Raw genomic sequence first — 20,353 nt, forward strand, 5'->3', positions numbered from 1 at the left:
TGATTTCCTAGTTTCCCTACCACGTTCAAGCTACTGACATTCCAAGCCCCGGCTCGTAGAATGTTATTATTTCGTTGATTATCCAATCTTCTCGTCATGCTAACTTCTCTGTTTGCAGTGTCCCCCCCCCCCTCCCCCGAATGGGGGACTATTCCAGAATCTTTTGCTAAAGGAGAGATCGTCATGACACTTCTTCAATTACATGCCACATATCCTGTGGATACACATTACGTGTCTTTAATGTAGTGGTTTCCATTGCCTTCTGCATCCTCATGCCGTTGATCTTTGCCGATTCTTCATCTTCAGGGGCAGTTTCCCACCTCTAGGACAAGAGAGTGCTCTGAACCTCTGTCCACTCCTTCGCCCTCTTTGACAAGGTCGTTGACAGAATTAGGGTGACTTGTTATGCCGGAAGTCTTCAGACTCCAATGCTGATTATTAATCAAAATTCAAACAGCGGCGTGATTCGAACTTGAGACCGAAGACAGAATGACTATGAATCAAAGACGCTACCCCAAGACCACGTGTTCACAGAACATAACGGTGTTTGATGGATGTGTTGGCCCTGCATACCTTTTCCCACATCTAAACGTCTGACCCTTTTTATCACTAGAGTTGAGCCCTACGATACTATCAATTCTGAAAAATCACACTTAAAGCATCCTGAAACTCACAAAAAAACGAGAGGCATGTACTATGCCACAACATTTCAGAGCCCTTACTGACTGTCTCCCATTCACCAACAGCTGTCTGATATTTACAAACGTACGTAATCACTTCAGATTTCCGTGTCATATTTTCCAAGTCCATGCAATTCTCGAGTGGTTGGGGCAACGTGATCCACGACCTGTCCAATGCGTTAATCCCTTCTACATTATTTGAAAGCTTGAATGACGCAAGTTCCTTGGTGTCCTATTCGCTCTATACATACACTCGCCAAAGAGTTCCCTATTACCTTGTTGTCGACCAAAATGCTTGTGAATAAACTATCGTCTTCTTTTAGTGGGGATTGCTGGTTGGCAAACCTGTTTACGATAACCTTCGACAGTTGCTCACAATACTATGGCCGTAGGCATTCGCTGAAGTATATTTGACCTTACGCACGGATACAAGGTCAGCAGAATTTCAGTATCTTTGAGCCTAAATAAATTTATATGTTCACTGAGAGACACGTTGTAATAAAAGAGTTGAACAGTATCAGGAACGGCATCAACCTCATACAAATGCCCTTATTTCACCCTCAGTATCAGCAGATACAGTGACCTTGAAAACTGTCCTATTGGCCCATATCAACATAGATATCCCCTACTTCCTGAATCTTGTAATTTTTACTATCCTGTTTAATATTTAATACACCCCTTGAAAAATGTCATAGATTTAAAGTGACGTTTCACATTTTTATTTCGTTTTTTTTTTTTTGTTATCTTCTTACAACCTGCTAGGTCACGTAAAGGATGAAACACACGGATTTGGATCGAATCAGTAACAATAAACAGTGAATGTGGACATATTTCCTTTTCTTGTTGTCTACATCTGGAACTTCCTTTTTAATTCTTGTTGCAACTGTGGCCTTCAAGAACCTACTACGCTGTCGCAACAGTCGGAGAGACGACACTCCTACGCGGTGCGTGCGGTTGGCGGATAGAAGGGCCCCAACCGGCTTACTGGCAGACTTGGGTGACATAAAATAGCTCTCGCGGAGCAAACATACCCCCTGCTGTTAACGACCATAGTTCTAAATCGGAGCTTGCCCCGGCGAAGGCTGCTTAGCTTTGAAAATCAAATATAGAAGGTCTTTTAGGAAAAACATACCACTGTACTACCCAAAAGCGAATGTAAAGGCTACATTGCATGTGGTGGGTAGCCTACTAGAAGAGAGCAACGAACCGGAGCATTTACAAACCCTCAAATGCATACTGCCACACAAAAGGAAAACTCAACATGAGCATGCAAATTATGTAGCAACACATTACATAAACTCACTACTTAGGATCGGAAAGCTCAAGAATTTCACAGATGAATTAAACAAACAAAATATTTTAATAATGGGGCTCCAAGAAGTGAGACTCACCGTAGACGACCCGTTCGAATCACAACTATATCGAATTTATAATGGGAAACCAGGACAGGCCACACCGTTGGGTGGCTTGCGGAGTATAATTGTAGATGTAGATGAAGCAATGTCTCCGGTCTGGAACAGGATTTACAGTGAACGTAAAAGTAATAGATCCAGTATATTTTCAAGCAATATCGCCAAGAATTGAATCTCTGACTTTTAAAACAAAGAACGAAACGTATGCAATTGTAAATGCTCTTGCTCCGTCAAATGATAAATATTTTCTAACAAAACAAAACAAGAGGTAGATAAATTTTGGGACCTTCTTGAACGAACTCTGAACAGAATAATTAAAAGGAATATAAAATTCTTATTCGGAGACTTCAACGCTGAACTGGGAAAAGAAAGGAAATATACATAACTGGAAAGTGCAGTCCACGTAACTTAACAAACAAGAACTATCAAACATCTGTAAAACTCTGCAGAGAACGCAACCTTATATCTAAATCAACATACTTCAAGAGGAATCCAAATAATCTTGAAACACAGAAACACCAAAAATGGAGGAAGGGGGAATGACAGCTAGACCTGTCGGTATACACAAACATTTCGTAAGGAAATATACAATTTTAAAGTATTGAGAGGAAAAGACAAAGGCTCGGACCACTACTTAGCTAAAATTAATATCAAATTCACTCCATTAAAGAAACAGAATGAAAAAAAAGAAAACAAGCTAATTAAAAATGGCAAAAACCAACAAATATCACAAACTACTGAAGTAACAGATAACCTATATGAACTAATGTCAGCTTTCAAGAATCAAGCCGAGAATCTAGCGCCCTTGAACTCACAAAGGAAACGTGCATGGTGTACTCCAGAATGCGACAAATTCCAAGAATAAAGATACGAAACATAGTTAAAATTTCAAACAAACAAAACGGAAGAATGTGCCTTCAACCTCAAAAATGAAAGGAAAAAAATTCACCTAAAGCATTACGAGAATCAAGAGACAAATCCATAAAGATATAACAAACTCTATAGAAGATAATTATCACAAAACCTATTCCAAGAACTACCAGAGAATCCTTGGGGAACAACTGCAACAGCATGAACTCCAGCGCTAATACTGAAAGACTAAGATGGAAGAATGGCACACAGTAACGTAGAAAAATTCAGAAATCATGGGAAAAAAATTTAATAAACTTTTGAGGTTCAGGGCACTCTCTTGTCCTAGGGGTGGGAAATTGCCCCTAAAGGCGGAAGAATCAGCAATGATCAATGACATGAGGATGCAGAAGGCAATGGAAACCACTGCATTAAAGACACGTAACGTGTATCCACAGGACATGTGGCCTGTAATTGAAGAAGTGTCATGATGATCTCTCCATTGGCAAAAGATTCCAGAATAGTCCCCCATTCGGATCTCCGGGAGGGGACTGCCAAGGGGGAGGTTACCATGAGAAAAATATTGAATAATCAACGAAAGGATAACGTTCTACGAGTCGGGGCGTGGAATGTCAGAAGCTTGAACGTGGTAGGGAAACTAGAAAATCTGAAAAGGGAAATGCAAAGGCTCAATCTAGACATAGTAGGGGTCAGTGAAGTGAAGTGGAAGAAAGACAAGGATTTCTGCTCAGATGAGTATCGGGTAATATCAGCAGCAGCATAAAATGGTATAACAGGTGTAGGATTCGTTATGAATAGGAAGGTAGGGCAGAGGATGTGTTACTGTGAACAGTTCAGTGACCGGGTTGTTCTATTCAGGATCGACAGCGAACCAACACCGACAACGATAGTTCAGGTATACATGCCGACGTCGCAAGCTGAAGATGAACAGATAGAGAAAGTGTATGAGGATATTGAAAGGGTAATGCAGTATGTAAAGGGGGACGAAAATCTAATAGTCATGGGCGACTGGAATGCGGTTGTAGGGGAAGGAGTAGAAGAAAAGGTTACAGGAGAATATGGGCTTGGGACAAGGAATGAAAGAGGAGAAAGACTAATTGAGTTCTGTAACAAGTTTCAGCTAGTAATAGCGAATACCCTGTTCAAGAATCACAAGAGGGGGAGGTATACTTGGAAAAGGCCGGGAGATACGGGAAGATTTCAATTAGATTACATCATGGTCAGACAGAGATTCCGAAATCAGATACTGGATTGTAAGGTGTACCCAGGAGCAAATATAGACTCAGATCACAATATAGTAGTGACGAAGAACTCTTACAAATCGACAGGAAAACCTCAGCTAAAATGGAACCAAACAATTTAGACCCCCCAACTTTCCAAGAAGTAGAAAGAGTCCTCAAAGGGCAAAAAAGGCATATGGAAAAGATCAGGTTTTTGTTGAAATGTGGAAATATTATAGTGATGCATTCTAGACATTCTTACAAAAGGCTCTAACAAAATTTGGATGGTAGAAAAATTTTCTAAACACAGGATCACAGTCACAATACACCCACTACACAAGAGGGGGGATAGGAGCAAACCTAATAACTACAGAGGAATCTCTCTCCTAGACTGCACATACAAGATATATCCAAGATCTTATTTGGAAGAATCAAATTACAACTAGAACAGAAGTTAGTGGAATACCAGGGAGGCTTCAAACAATGGAGAAGTTGTATAGAGCAGGTCATTAGTTTAAAATTGATTATGCCATACTACGTGAAACGGGACAAGCCTCTAGCAATAACATTTGGAAATTTTAAGAAGGCAAATGATTGTTTCAATAGACCTTCAGTACCAAAAATTTTAAGGAATCATGGATTCTATCCTAAACTAACTAAATTAATAGGATTTACTCTATCCAATACCAATTCGAAAGTTAAGTTTAGACAAGAACTTTCTGAACCATTCCTTATAAAAACAGGCTTCAGTCAGGGTAACTATCTCTCACCATTACTGTCCACCTGTGAACCGGAATACATAATGAGAGAATGGTACGAGGATGACCCTAAGAACATGAGAACTGGAAGCGCTAAGAATAATATGTCTGAACTGCTTGGGATTTGTTGATGATCTTGCTCTCCAAGCATACAAAGTTCAAGAAACGAGGTAACAAGTTCATTCACTGAAGAAAATCGCCCAGAAAATTGGTCACCAAATATCATTTGAAAAAACAGACATTGTACTAATTGACACAGCACTTGCGAACAAAATTACAATGGAAGAAGAAGTTCTGTTTATGTAAAATCATAGCTTACAATGGAAAGGATAAACCATCGAGGCAAAACAGAATAGAAAAACTGAACAAAGTAAATTACGTTACCAGAAACACATAGAACAAAAAAACCCTCTCCATGGACGCTAAATGAAAACATTATAAAACCGTTAACACAACCAGAAATAGCATCCACAGCTGAAACTACCTTCAAAACATCTAATTAAACACAAATTGACAAAATACTAAAGACAGACTGAAGAATAATTAGGACATACATAAGTAAACAATTTCAAGTAAGTGGGCATTGGAGAACAGCTTCAAATGTAACAGTGTACTAGAAAGTAGAACCAGTAATGAGCACAATCAGGAAGAAGCGTATCTCTTCTGTTGGCATCAGATGAGAACATCAGAAGCAGAAGTAGTAAACAAATAACAGAAAAATTGTGGAATAGTGAGAGCAACATTAAATGGATCACAGAAATTACGGAAGATATAAGAGAACACCAAATTACAATGGACGACTGAAAAAACAAAACAAAGAAAACTAGAATGCTGCAAGATACACAAACAAGGCTACAAATGAAAATCAATAAAAGGACTGCAGGAAGAATGATCTCAGACGAAGAAAGAAAGAAAATATCTGGAAGAATGAATAAGTATTCGGCAGACAGAAGAGCAAAACATCCTTCATATAATAATAAATTGTAATAATCCCTATACTATTGAATTGTCTTACTGAATTATTATTGAACTGCATAGTATTACTGAATAACTACTGCCTGTATAAACCTTTGTATAACTTACTATGAATGCCTCAAAACAAAAATAAATAGCAAATAGGAATTATAGCTTGCCCTCACAGTCTTCTTTTGGTATCTTATAAGTGAGGCACGCAGTCTTCAAGATGCACAGTGAGAACCGAGGACGCTGGTCTGACGGATCCAGAATTATGAGTTTATGACGAGGAGCTGCCACCCACCCAGGGATGCCAGTATGTGGCCTGCCGTCTCTTCATGACACAGAGAATGGACGGGACATTTTTTTGCTGCTCCTTAACTTATAATTTGCTTCAGAGCATGTGAAACAGAAAACATGGTTTAATGTTTTGTTTTACTGCCTCCACACACTCTCTCTCTCTCTCTCTCTCTCCATACTGGGAAGACAACTTTGTCGGCCACTTCAAATCCTAGCAAAATGCGGACACAAGACACGTTAAATAGCACCCACATCTCACTTCTAAAGTGTTTACCTTGAGAAACAGAACACATGCTTTTGTATTTCGTTTTACTGTCTCCACTGTGTTAGAGGAGGGCTCCACTCTCTCTCCACTTACTGGAAAGACAGCTGTGTCGCCAGACTGGAATTTTCAAACAATGCGGACGTGTAGCGAAAAAATTCCACGCACCATCCACTTCCTTTTTTTAGCTCCAAGTTATAGCCTGGAAATAATATAGCATTCAGAGGGTGCAATTCCTATTGTACAGGCGTTGTCACATCAGAGAGGCGGATGTCCTCACCTGTATGAAAAGACTGAAACTAAGTGTTCAATTGGATTAAATTCTTTTTGGCCTGTGATTGGAAATGATTAGTGGAAAAGACAGAAACGTTATGGGGTTTGATTTTTCGTAGCTCTCACCAGAAGATATATGTCTCACTTTTTCTTCTCTCTACTCTGAAGACACTCGATATTCTGACTCCAGACAGGCTGTTTTCATTCTCAACAGATCTAATAGTTTTGTAATGGACCTCTGCGATCTGGTTTCGCGTGTGGTCATGGACAACCTCTGCTTTGTACTATGGAACTGCGGAATGATCTTCTGCCTTAGCATTCAGCCAAGTAAACAGTTTTATGCTTAACCTCCTGCTTTGTCGGATTAAAATATGTCATTTGATATGAAATTTGACGGACGTCTGGTTCATATTTCTGAAACGGTACATTACTTTCTGATGTAAGAAGGAGAGTTTGACTCTAAGTGCAGGTTCGACAAGAGTATCCCTCACAATTACATTTTTTCTACTGAACTGAGTCCTTCTGATTTTATTCAACCCATAGAATGTTCCTTAACTTTGTGATTTGGTTGTTTGGAAGTTTAGGGGAAGGTTTTGCGTTGCAATCCGTAAATCCAAAAAAGGATTTTTCAGTACTTATTACAATGTAGGACAGGATTAGTTGCATTTTCGACACCAACCACCAGATGTGTCGCCACAGACAGATCCCTCATGCAGCACGTGAACCGTGCCATCACAACAGCAGTCGTAGGCGTGCCGATGTAGGTCACATCCACCATAAGCTGAAATGCAGCTGACTTTTGGCAGTTCAGGGAATTTCGATGTTGATTCCTTACTCAGCTCTGATCAAGATTCAGTTGGTCCTTAAACTTGTATGAAGAATTTAATTTTATAATGTACATGCGTTGTTAATTAGAACTGAAATATTCCTCCAAGAATGAGCAATAGGATAACTGTTCGGTCACGCATTTCCTTTTCTCTTGTTTCAAAAATATTCGTCAACCAATTAATTAAGCTCATTTTTTGCATAACTCTTGCTTATCCACTCACTCTTCCTTCACCACTCAATCAGCACTGCTGCTGGAGCATGTCCAGTGTCCTTTTCTTGTTACAAAATTAGTGAAATTAATTAAGCAAAATACAAATGTTGTTTTAGGTTGCTTGTGCCAGTCATCATATGTATTTCTATGAGTGTATTAAGGGTGAGAGAGCCAGCGATTGAATGTCACACAACTATTTTGCTCAGAAGCGTAATTATTCATTAAGCTTCTACAAAGAGATTCTTCATAAGTCAAGATTCCCAACCTTGGGTTGAATATGAAAGGGTTAATTTACTCCTCGCATTATCCTATATCCACTGTGTAGTTTTGTTAGGCATTTAACTTAAGGGGAATAGTGTAGTGTACCACATACATCCACACAATTTGAAAAAAAAAATGAACAGACAAACACACGAAAGTATTCTTATACCCTCCAACACTAATCAGACACTACTGACAACATGACATTCAAAGTTAGTTCTGTTTCAGCAACCTTTGTCTGCATACACCCACCATATCACTCCTCTATTCATCTTTAAATAGACGTCTCATATATTTTAACTATTAACTTAATTTTTTTCTCTGAACTGTAACTTCTTCAGTCGGGACAATGAGGTAATTTCCCCTTCCAGAAATTCAAAAAAGGTCTCATCTTTGCCGAAGATAACTGAACTGTTGTGCTTGTGCCGTGCACATGTTCTTTCTTCTTGGCGACAGTCCGTATCGATAGGCTACTCATCGGTTGTCGCGAGATCGATATAGTCCTTAGCCCCGCGTCAGTGTAGTGAGTGTATGAGTGCAATGTATATAGAGGCACGCGCACGCCCTTGAAACGTGAAGTGATTTATCAGCCGACCAAAAGGAGAGTTCCGTGGTCTGGTTGACATGTCGATATTGAGTGGGGCTCATCACTGTTGCGTACGTGGCGGCTGCACTCTGAAGTATCTTGAACGGTTGGTGCCCGGTAGAGTTCTTTGATTAATATATCAAGTCGTGGACAGAAGAAAGGTCGTTCTGACTGCCCGATATTGGAATTTTTCTAGCTAACAGTGAGACAGAATGAACCTTGTTTCGCATGGGAGTCATCCGGCGCGTTCTTGTTCTGTCTGTGTGTCTGCTCGGTTAGTGTATTTCTCTGTAATTTAGCAGTCGCTTGTGCCTGGGGAACTTGTATATATTTTGACTCTTCACTATTTCCAGTGTCTCCTCTTGCATGTGACGATGGTACTTTGAATACATCTTAGTAAGGTCATAATATGGGCCACGACTTTTTCTGTTCTGTGTAAACTGGAGATTTGGGACGGCTGCTATTTATTATGTGTTGATGCACCGTGTTTGATTTATAGATCCTAATCCTGATACATTAATTCATTTTTAGTGCGACCAGTCTATGGTCCGTGATATTAGAATAGTTACTGTTGTACATAAACTGCAGATTTGATCAATCGTATCAGTACTAATACTTCGTGTGTCTGTCAGAGACCTACGCTCTAAGGTACTGGCGTGTTTTAGTGTGGGCAGTCATTGGGACTTTGTATGTGAATAACTGCTGTTCTGAACAAACTACTGATTTGACTGGTTGCTATTTACTGTTTTTTGGTGTGCACTAATTCGCACTATTCAAGTCAGTCACTTAAGTTCTGGTATGAATCTTCTTACATATATAGTTAGTGCGTTGGAGACCTAATCCAGGTCTCCCAACCAGGGTTTTTACTTGTTCTAAGAGGAGACTGACAAAGTTCCAAATTGTACTATTCTTTGTAAAGCTATCTAGCGACACTGATTCTGTTTTTAAACCATAATCACGGTATCTTGATATGTCACCTTTCCTTTAATATTATTTTCTTGTCAGCGCGCTTTAGTTTACACAACTAATAATCTAGTGTTTTACCATGGAAGCCTCATACAGCCATCCTGTGTAGCGTTCACTTTATGATGCTTGAAACCTTTGCAACTCGGTTTTGTGTGAACCTGTGCCTAAAAGAAACAGAAAAAACAGAACGTCTGTTAAGTAGATCTAGTTAGAATAGGTGTGCAGTTAAGTTAATTTCCATCTACATTGTAACTACTAGTTGTACAGAAAAGGGAGTGGTTCAGATCAAATTATTTGTATGGTAATATGTGACCTACTTGACTAAAGCTCCTTCTGGCAGAAGTATGCATATGAGTTGTGGTTAATTTATTTGTGGGAAAAAGTTAAACGACAGGAGTCTTCACTTGCTAGACTAGTTGGCTCATAATAACCTGCAAACATTATCCGAAATTGTCCTAGAGGTGATAGAGTTCTGAACATTGTTTGGTAGAATGTTCAGTTGTCTCTTGCAGCTTCAACAATAACATTTTGCCTTGCATTTCCTTAAGGTGTAGTGATGTTGTGTTTGTACTTAGTTCACTCACTGAAGCATGCTACTTAAAAGAATAAGTCACGAGTTGTTCTGCCAAAGTGGATTTATTTTGATTTATGTTGCCTGCTTCAGTGGGAATTTCAGAGATTGTAGGCCATTCTGCTGTTTTAATTAAATGAAACAGTAGGATTCAATTCTCAAACATCTGTAACTTATATATGCAGACTGAAGCGACGAATGAAAATTTGTAGCAAGGCAACTGAGACTTGGAAAGGTCTCCACAAACTGATAGTTTCATTTGACTAAAGCATCTGCGCCTGTGTTTCAGACAGTATGCCACGTTCGAAGCTGAGGAACTTCTCCAGTACAACTGGAGAGCCTCAGCAATACTCTTAGAGTTTAGGGTGATACAAAGTGTGCTAAGACGTGAAGACGACTTTGAATTAGGAGGGAGGTGTGCTAGAACTGTCCAAGTGCAAAGCCAACGTGCCAGGGTGCTGTAGTGGTTAGTGCATCTGCCTAGTGAACAGGAGACCTGGTTTCGAATCACGGACTTGGTACTAATTTTCATTTACATCTTCAGTATACATACATATTTATCACTGTTATTCAATCATGTTAGTGACTGAGTACATTTAAAGTACCTGCAGGCCTGGGCAAACTCAGTTTGTGTGTGTGTGTGTGTGTGTGTGTGTGTGTGTGTGTCTTTTGTAAACGCTTGCCCTGTGTGACAAAGAACATTCAAGTTACATTTCTTGGTATGCTGTAAAACTATTATTAATCATGAAGAGACACTGTTTATTTTAGGGACTAACTTGTCAAAGGCTGTGGGGGTTGTTTTGAAAGGAAAGTAATTTCTTAAACATGCTGTGTACCTCTTTTGTACAGTGGAGTGTCTTAGAATTTGACCTTAACGGCTTTTTTTTCTTTAAATTCGTACTTCGCTGGTCTCCACTGACATTATACAGCTATAAATTGTGCAGTTGCTTTAATAAATTAATACAGTTTGATTAAACTGAATATTTTATGTTACTGTGGTCTAGCACCTAACCACTCCCAATACAACTCACCTCTCTATTGCCACAATGCTGCTAGTATTACAATCATACTGTTCCACAGGAGCTGTGTGAAATCCTCTCCCAAAATGTTAGAACCTATTAGGTCAGCTCTGGCCCCATAACTGCAGAGGCCTATTCACAAATGGTAAATTCATATGGTAATTTATTGTTCAGAAGTCAAACTATAACCAGAATATCTCTCAAAGCCACATTCCAATATGAAAAAGCGAACTGAAACAGTCCAAGACATACTTTATTCAACAAACAAATACCCTTTGCTACCACATGGTACATTAGGAATAGCAGAAAATAGGCTAATGAATGACAGTGACTGGGTGTTGTGAAGGTGTATACTATTCTCATAGAGTAAACAATTTATTCATAATAAAACCACAAAAAGCAATTTGCAACAAATTATACCATTCAATGTAAATATAGAACCACGAAAGATATATTCAAGCAACTCACAAGAATAAGGAATTTCAAGTCAGCTATCCGAGAACAGCGATAGAGGCTTCCCAAATAATGAAGATAACAAGCACCAGTCACTGAACAATTACAATCCAAACTGACAACATGATTTAGGAAATAAAACTATAATACCAATAAAATTAAAAATGAAAGAATTTAAACCAATCCAACCAAAAGAATTAAAATTCACAATAATTAATTGAAATTTCATAGTTATGGATCAGAGTTAATTGGAACATAACATCAAATTTAACTATGCTAGACTCTAGAGATCAAATGCACATAAATCTTGGTCACGCTCACAAGCCTCTCTAAATGACACTATGAAATGAGTCATAATTATCAACATATGCAACCCTACTAATTAACACCAAAACAGCTGTATTTTCCAGATGTAATTATTAATTCACACACAGACAATTTGCTTCGCCCAATATTGCAGCAAGGACTGCATTAAAATCTTTGCGATGCAGATAACCTGGTTAGATGAGGCAGTCTTACAAATTTTCATTTCCAAACACTCATAAAACGAGGAAATATATAGAACATACAAAATAAAAATCTTAAAACAGGGAATTCTACACTGACACCTAGATCTATTTTTGTGCTTTGGCTCAGTACTATCAGTCAAGATCATACTGAGCCAAAGCACAAAAATAGTTCAGAATTCTGAATAACAATTTATAAATCGATAAAGTATGATAATACAAAGTAAAAGAGCCATTAACACAAATGTACAGCATAATTCTTAATCCAATTGCAGTAAACAGAAGCCCCAATTTAAATCGCTTTTGTCTGTAATCCTCACAAAGGCAGTTATAATTCAAAACATAAAAGCTTTCATTTAACACTCTCGCAGTGAAGCTACAACTGAAAGAATAGTCATAGCCAAACTGCAACGACACTGTAAGAGCAAACGAGACTTGGCGCCTTAAATAAATTTAAGCTGATGTCACTCTTCGAATCACATTGCTCAAAAACACATGTGCCTGCCATGATACACAGTACGCTTCGAAATATTTTGTTTTAGTTTCTCACCAGACTGAATTTTCCTCAGTGCTCCACACACTGTGCAGCAAACGAGGAAGACAACCGCTGGCGTTTGGGTTGTATGTGAGGCTGCTATCGGTCTGGCACTAGCTCCAACGGCCAGACTATTACATCTTCTTAGATACCGTGTCCGAATGTGTCTCCTCAAAAGGAGGTAGAGTGAACAGCGTAGCGCACTGCAGCAGATTGTCTTGCGGCCGTGTACAGAAGCCATTTGCAGTACGAAGTGTCAAGGCTACTACACGAGAAACACACACTGGGAGCGGATGGTATGTCAGCGGTTAAAAAATCGAGTCCAAATTACAATGAAGACGACAGTGTGAGACAGTTTATCAACAAGACGTTGCATCATCTCCAGTCTGGAGGCACAGATTCAGTGGGGAAAATGTTATAAAGTCGTAGTATCTTCCCCTGACGCAATCTGACTCACACTTGTTGTAGTTGGTCTTTGACACCTTGCATACAGACACTGGCATGAGATCGATGTCCGAGTTCATCCCACAAGTTTTCTATAGGGTCAGATCTGGGTCACAAGGTTACCTCCATATCCCGCAGACAGTTCATGGAGACATGTGTCTTGTATGAACCAGCATTGTCCTTTTGGAAAATGGCACCATGAGACTGTCGCGTAAGAGGTTGTGACACCATAGCTTAGACACTACATACGCTTCGTTGATTCATTTTGCTTTCTGTTTTGTTCAACATTCCATTGTTGAGCTTCTGTAAATGATGTTTGATTGAATCGATAATACAAAATTGTATACACCTTTCTTTGTAAAAACTTTGATGTAATGGTTTGATTCTACGCAATGTAGTGTATCTATCATTTGAATTCTTTGCCTCATTTGGAGGGAACAAAACTTACTGTGTATAATTGTAATTCCTTTGTGAATAATTTTTTGTAGAAATACCAGTACGTGTAACTGGTCTATTTTATTTAAAGTGATTGTTTGTTGTTATGTAAGGTGCTGACCTTCACATAGGGTTCTTAATTATTTTGTATGTAAAAGGTGTTGTGGTTCCCCTATAGAACGGAACTTCGTAGCGCGCGCAAAATATGGTTGGCATGGATAAAAACGTGGAATCAAGAGTCAGTCGGGGAAGAGCTACCAAACTATCAACTGCTCATGTACAAGTTGTGTATTGTGCTGGTTCCAAGAGAGGGTTTTCCTGACGCTGTCCAATGCCTCGTATGGTTGGAACTATGCTTAAATTGGTATTTATCATTGCCACCAAGAAATGCCAGAGTCCAGCAATTCTACCTGCAAATCCACTTGCCAATATGCAATCGCCACCACGTTGCGCCATCACTGACGAGGAACCAAGGAATTATGAAAATGTACAGTGAAGGATCAGCTCATGTGGATGATTTATTTGTTTTCAATCATAAGGTAACCAAATGACTATTTATGAAAACTTACCTTGATTTATCCTCTGTCACATTTCCGCTTAGGATCCTTCCCATGCTAAAGTGATTACCGAGTATCCTTATTGAAAGAACATTAAAGCTCAGTGTTTTACTAATTAATGCCACTTGAAGATAGTAAGAAGAAACTAAGTTAAAGTTAATGTAGCACAACTGAGTAATACAGTAACTGATGCTTTCTGAAAATAATTTTTATATTAAAATTGGTTATTAAAATTTTGTTGCCAACTTCTAAAGAGCATGTACTCAAAACTGTGGCTTATAGAGTTTTGCAAATTAAATGATCATAGTGCTGCCTGCTGTAAATTTTAAAAGGTGAGTCAGTTTCTTACAAATTTGTCAATATTGTGTTTCACTGCAGTAAAAGTTCAGAACTGCAACTGTTGAGAGTTATATATTTATGCTTGCTAAGTGCTTGTTTCACTAATGTAATGAAATTGCATTTAATTTCGCCTACTACAGTGGTCAAGATTAAGGCCCCCCTTTTAATGTAGTCCAAATGCTCAAAGTTACTTAAATATAGAAAGTTTTAAATACTGTTGCTATTCAAGTCAAATTCTGTACAATATTGGTTTCCTCTTGTGTAATAAAAGTGCATATTAATGGTGTATCAGGATCCACAGTTTGTCTATTGTGCTGATGCTAGATAAAGATTAATAGAAAGACCACTATCTATGAAAACAGTAATTTCTTTATTTAGAAGACAGTGAGTAGTAATTTGTTAGTGAACTCCATTTAATTTTCATTCTAAGTAGAAAGATGTTTAGTGGTGAGAGACTTAATCTATGCACAATAACTAATTTTCCTGTGAACCATATCCATACTTCATGTAAGATAGGAATTTGTTTGAAAAGTAATATTAAACCTATTTCCAATTTTCGATTCTACAGTGAATATTAATAGCAGAGTTATTGAGACCATTCAGTTTGACTAAGTCCTCAAGGTAGTAGTGTGTATTGCTACGTGTTATATTTATGCAAATAGTTTGTTCTGCTCTGTCAGATCCAACCTTAACGTGAACATACTGTATGCAGGTGCCAGAGTTCATTGCACTCTCGTGTGACAAAGTATAGGCTGTGTTTTCCCATTGAAGTTCCTTATTTTCCATTTCTTGAACAAGAATGTTACTCATTCTTATGCCTAATTAGGCTGGCGACCGTTTTTATTATCATTTGGACTCTGTGGATAGGTAAATTATTTTTTGGTACTGTTTAAATATTTACTTAATTCTGACTTTCATTTCCGATGAGCCATCTCGGTTAGGTACATCACGGTCAACATAACAAAATTCCTTTCAGAGGGTAACACTACTCTGTTGCGTGATATCATAACTACTTTAACAAGATAGTTCCATTTTACGATCTGCATCCTACTTTAAGGTTATGGTATAGCAGTAGCACACGCAGTCACTAGCAGCTATGATCGTAAGTCAAACCCACTAGGTCCCCATATCCTAACGAAAAAATGACACTTCTCTATAACATTGGAAGAATGAGACCTTGTCACCGCCATACTTGATCGATATGGCCATGCAGGAAGATGGAGAAGCGCTTTTAATCACTGAACACAGTGCGACACCAATCACCAGCAGTCCATGATTCCCAGTCATGGTAACAGTCCAAATGTAAACGTCTGTGCTGTGATGTTACCGGTGGTCTATGCATGGGATGCCAGTTCCCTAGACCAGCTGTTGTAAGGCTGCGACCAACGATGCGAGATGACACAGAACGTTGCAGGGAAACCATTACTTGTATTCAGATGGGAGTAACAGGTGTGAAGGAGTTACTATATGCCTGGTGCACAATACGGCGGTCCTCCACTGTGGTGGTCACACTTAGTCAACGAGTACGTATGTCTTCACGTTCTCATACAATCCAACATTTGGTTACTGTCACATCCGAATGCCTCACAAATTAGGATAATGTGTGATTCGCCCCACTTACTAAACGGATACCAAAAAGCAAGCTCCTTTTAAACAGTCAGATGCTAATAACAATGCCCCACATAAGTAAGTGGCATCTCTGTGGGAACTTCAGAGTAATCATTCCATATTTGACGTTGTTCACACCCATTACATACTCTACCATGCCTGGTAATAACATTAAATACTAACGCTCTCTAGTGGTCATTCTGCCTGTCGAAGAGAATTAGAGTTTCAGTCATTTGCTTACTAAATTTTTTCTGTAAAGCATTTTATAAATGTTCGGCATGTAGCCATATTCACAAATTTATTTGCGATGGAATGTAAAATGACTCGTTCAACATAATTACGATTTATCGTGCAAAATGATCCACGGAACGTTAACTAACTAACTAACTCATCCGTATTTCACAAGTAATTTCAGTGATTACTTCCAGTATTGGTTTAAACAGTTAAAAAACAGTTGAGCCCTTTTTTAAGTAGCAGTATGGAAATAAAACAGATATTAACTTCAATTTACTGTGTCATTCCTTATTGAAATAAGGATGATGATAAAGTGCCTCAGTGACACCTTGCATAAGGTACTAGTTGTTTTACAGAAATCAATGTTTGGAATAATAATAATAACTGCACACAATTAACTTTGATCATTTCTCCAAAAACTTTTATCCAAACAATCCCATCTCAGAAGAACTATTTCACACAGACGCATATATTTATGTCTTTTATGGCCATTGAATGTGCACTGAATATGAAATATCGATAAATATTATTTGATTTGTATGATTTTTTTCTGAGTGGCAAAGAACTTCTGTTACAAAAGCAAGCTTTTTGCTGAAACAATGGTATATCATATAGCTGATGTGGTTATTATGCGTCAGAAGTGTTTCAGTAATTTAACTAACTAGCTAAGTGAAGTCAGGCAAACTGAGTAGCTACTTGATTGAGAAGTAGCGGCACCGGTCTCGTAAACTGACATACGCCCAGGAGCGCACTGTGCTGAGCACACGCCCCTCCATATCCGCATCCAGTGACGCCCGTGGGCTGAGGATGACACGGTGGTGGGCCGGTGCCGTTGGGCCTTCCAAGGCCTGTTTGGAAGGCGTTTAATTGAGATATAGAGAACGGTGACAAGTATTTGACTACCATTCTTTGTACATGGCCAAATTTCTTATGTACCTTAGGTTGACGAATTTGTCTTAAAATATTTCTTTACATACCTTAGTATTGTGAAGACTTTATACATTGTTAATGAAAAGTTGAACTGTATCTCACATAAATTTATCATACTTATGTCTTAATGTTCCCTCAGCAATCTAAAGCAATTAAATTATTCTTGTATCAATAGCAAAAGGTGAAAGCGAGGAGCTGGAGGTGGAAGCTACTGGGCCAGGAAAATACTTATTACACGGAAGCAAATGATTTTATTTTTTTGTCGTCAGTTCTGCACCAGAATACAAGAACTGCATAATCTTTGTCGTGAGGCTTAACAATAGTTACAAGGAATTAGTCACGTGTGAAGCCGACACCTGAAGCATTGATAACCATTCTAAGTTGCCCTCAAAGTCGCATATCCTTTATTTAAAACGCTTTCTGACGATTCTAAGTCTTCAGTTGTTCTACACTCCTGGAAATTGAAATAAGAACACCGTGAATTCATTGTCCCAGGAAGGGGAAACTTTATTGACACATTCCTGGGGTCAGATACATCACATGATCACACTGACAGAACCACAGGCACATAGACACAGGCAACAGAGCATGCACAATGTCGGCACTAGTACAGTGTATATCCACCTTTCGCAGCAATGCAGGCTGCTATTCTCCCATGGAGACGATCGTAGAGATGCTGGATGTAGTCCTGTGGAACGGCTTGCCATGCCATTTCCACCTGGCGCCTCAGTTGGACCAGCGTTCGTGCTGGACGTGCAGACCGCGTGAGACGACGCTTCATCCAGTCCCAAACATGCTCAATGGGGGACAGATCCGGAGATCTTGCTGGCCAGGGTAGTTGACTTACACCTTCTAGAGCACGTTGGGTGGCACGGGATACATGCGGACGTTCATTGTCCTGTTGGAACAGCAAGTTCCCTTGCCGGTCTAGGAATGGTAGAACGATGGGTTTGATGACGGTTTGGATGTACCGTGCACTATTCAGTGTCCCCTCGACAATCACCAGTGGTGTACGGCCAGTGTAGGAGATCGCTCCCCACACCATGATGCCGAGTGTTGGCCCTGTTTGCCTCGGTCGTATGCAGTCCTGATTGTGGCGCTCACCTGCACGGCGCCAAACACGCATACGACCATCATTGGCACCAAGGCAGAAGCGACTCTCATCGCTGAAGACGACACGTCTCCATTCGTCCCTCCATTCACGCCTGTCGCGACACCACTGGAGGCGGGCTGCACGATGTTGGGGCGTGAGCGGAAGACGGCCTAACGGTGTGCGGGACCGCAGCCCAGCATCATGGAGACGGTTGCGAATGGTCCTCGCCTATACCCCAGGAGCAACAGTGTCCCAATTTGCTGGGAGGTGGCGGTGCGGTCCCCTACGGCACTGCGTAGGATCCTACGGTCTTGGCGTGCATCCTTGCGTCGCTGCGGTCCGGTCCCAGGTCGACGGGCACGTGCACCTTCCGCCGACCACTGGCGACAACATCGATGTACTGTGGAGACCTCACGCCCCACGTGTTGAGCAATTCGGCGGTACGTCCACCCGGCCTCCCGCATGCCCACTATACGCCCTCGCTCAAAGTCCGTCAACTGCACATACGGTTCACGTCCACGCTGTCGCGGCATGCTACCAGTGTTAAAGACTGCGATGGAGCTCCGTATGCCACGGCAAACTGGCTGACACTGACGGCGGCGGTGCACAAATGCTGCGCAGCTAGCGCCATTCGACGGCCAACACCGCGGTTCCTGGTGTGTCCGCTGTGCCGTGCGTGTGATCATTGCTTGTACAGCCCTCTCGCAGTGTCCGGAGCAAGTATGGTGGGTCTGACACACCGGTGTCAATGTGTTCTTTTTTCCATTTCCAGGAGTGTATATTCTGAGCCACTAACTTTAAATAGACACTCATTCGAAGAGCTGACTCACTGATCACCACTGTTCTCCGCCATATTTCAATTCACACTGAATAAACAGCTGGAAACAAGGAGCTTGGATTGCACGTTGGTGGTAGCCGCAAAAGGCCTGACATTGCGGCTACTTGATTGTACAACTTATAATTAGAAAAGGAGACTTGCAGTTTCTGTTTGTAAAACTGAAGTTCAGTGAACGTGAAAGTTTCATATTTTGATGGTATTACAGTTTCTGATCTGCAAATCATGTAGTACTCTTACAGAACTGCTCATCAAGGTGTATATTGTGATGTAAACTGCATATCTTAAAAACCTTGTCTTAGCAACTTCTGCTTCTCAGTTCTTTATTTCTCATATTTGGAAGCTGGTCGTCACAGGGGTTGGTTGTAAAAGGTCTCAATTCACAGTCGTTACTGAGTCTCAGCGGTCTAAACTCAAATGACACTACAATCACAATACCCTGTGTTGGCGTTTTTTGGTTTCCGCCGCTATTTATTGACATTACACCCATCCAAACTGTTTTTTTTTATAATTCTATAGTAGTTGCTGAATGTTCTCTACATTAATGCTGAGGTTAGCTTCACGGTCTGTTCTTCCAGTTTAGTAATTGTCTAAAACGTCTGTTGTAGTGGGTTATCCCAAAAATCTTACAGATGGTTGCAACGACCTCTGCAGGCAGGTAGTTTAATCATTTTCACTTATCTCAAGGTAATACATTAAAAAAATAGACAAATGGAGGAAAATTTGCTTTAGACATCATACATGTAGGAAAGAGGAACGTAAAGAACCAGAGACTATCAAATTGTAAAAACGAAGCTGATTATCAGATCAATTATCATATCTCAGCAAGGTGTTTTAGGAAGGTTTTCAAATATGAAAGTCACTATAAAAAGATAATTTTGCCTTCCACTACAGTTAGTTATGTTTCGAACAGAAAAAGTTTTTCTAATGATGATGTGAAGGAATTTAAGCAACATGCGCTTAGAGTAGCGGATATTTACTACGATTTAAAGAAAAGAAATATAAATTTTGGTGACGATCTTCGCGTGATGCATTGTGTTAAATGTACTAAATGCTTGCAAGGTAATGAGTGTGCAAGAGGTGACTGTTTCGATGATTTTTTAAAAAGTTATTCAACTCTTTCCTTATCAAACCAGAGGCGAATAGCTTAGCACGATCTTCTGGCTTCAACCAATAAAATGTTTTGTCAATAATTCGACAATACTTCTCTGAA

The sequence above is a fragment of the Schistocerca americana genome, chromosome 2 (genome assembly GCF_021461395.2).
Source record: "Schistocerca americana isolate TAMUIC-IGC-003095 chromosome 2, iqSchAmer2.1, whole genome shotgun sequence".
Lineage (NCBI taxonomy): Eukaryota > Metazoa > Arthropoda > Insecta > Orthoptera > Acrididae > Schistocerca > Schistocerca americana.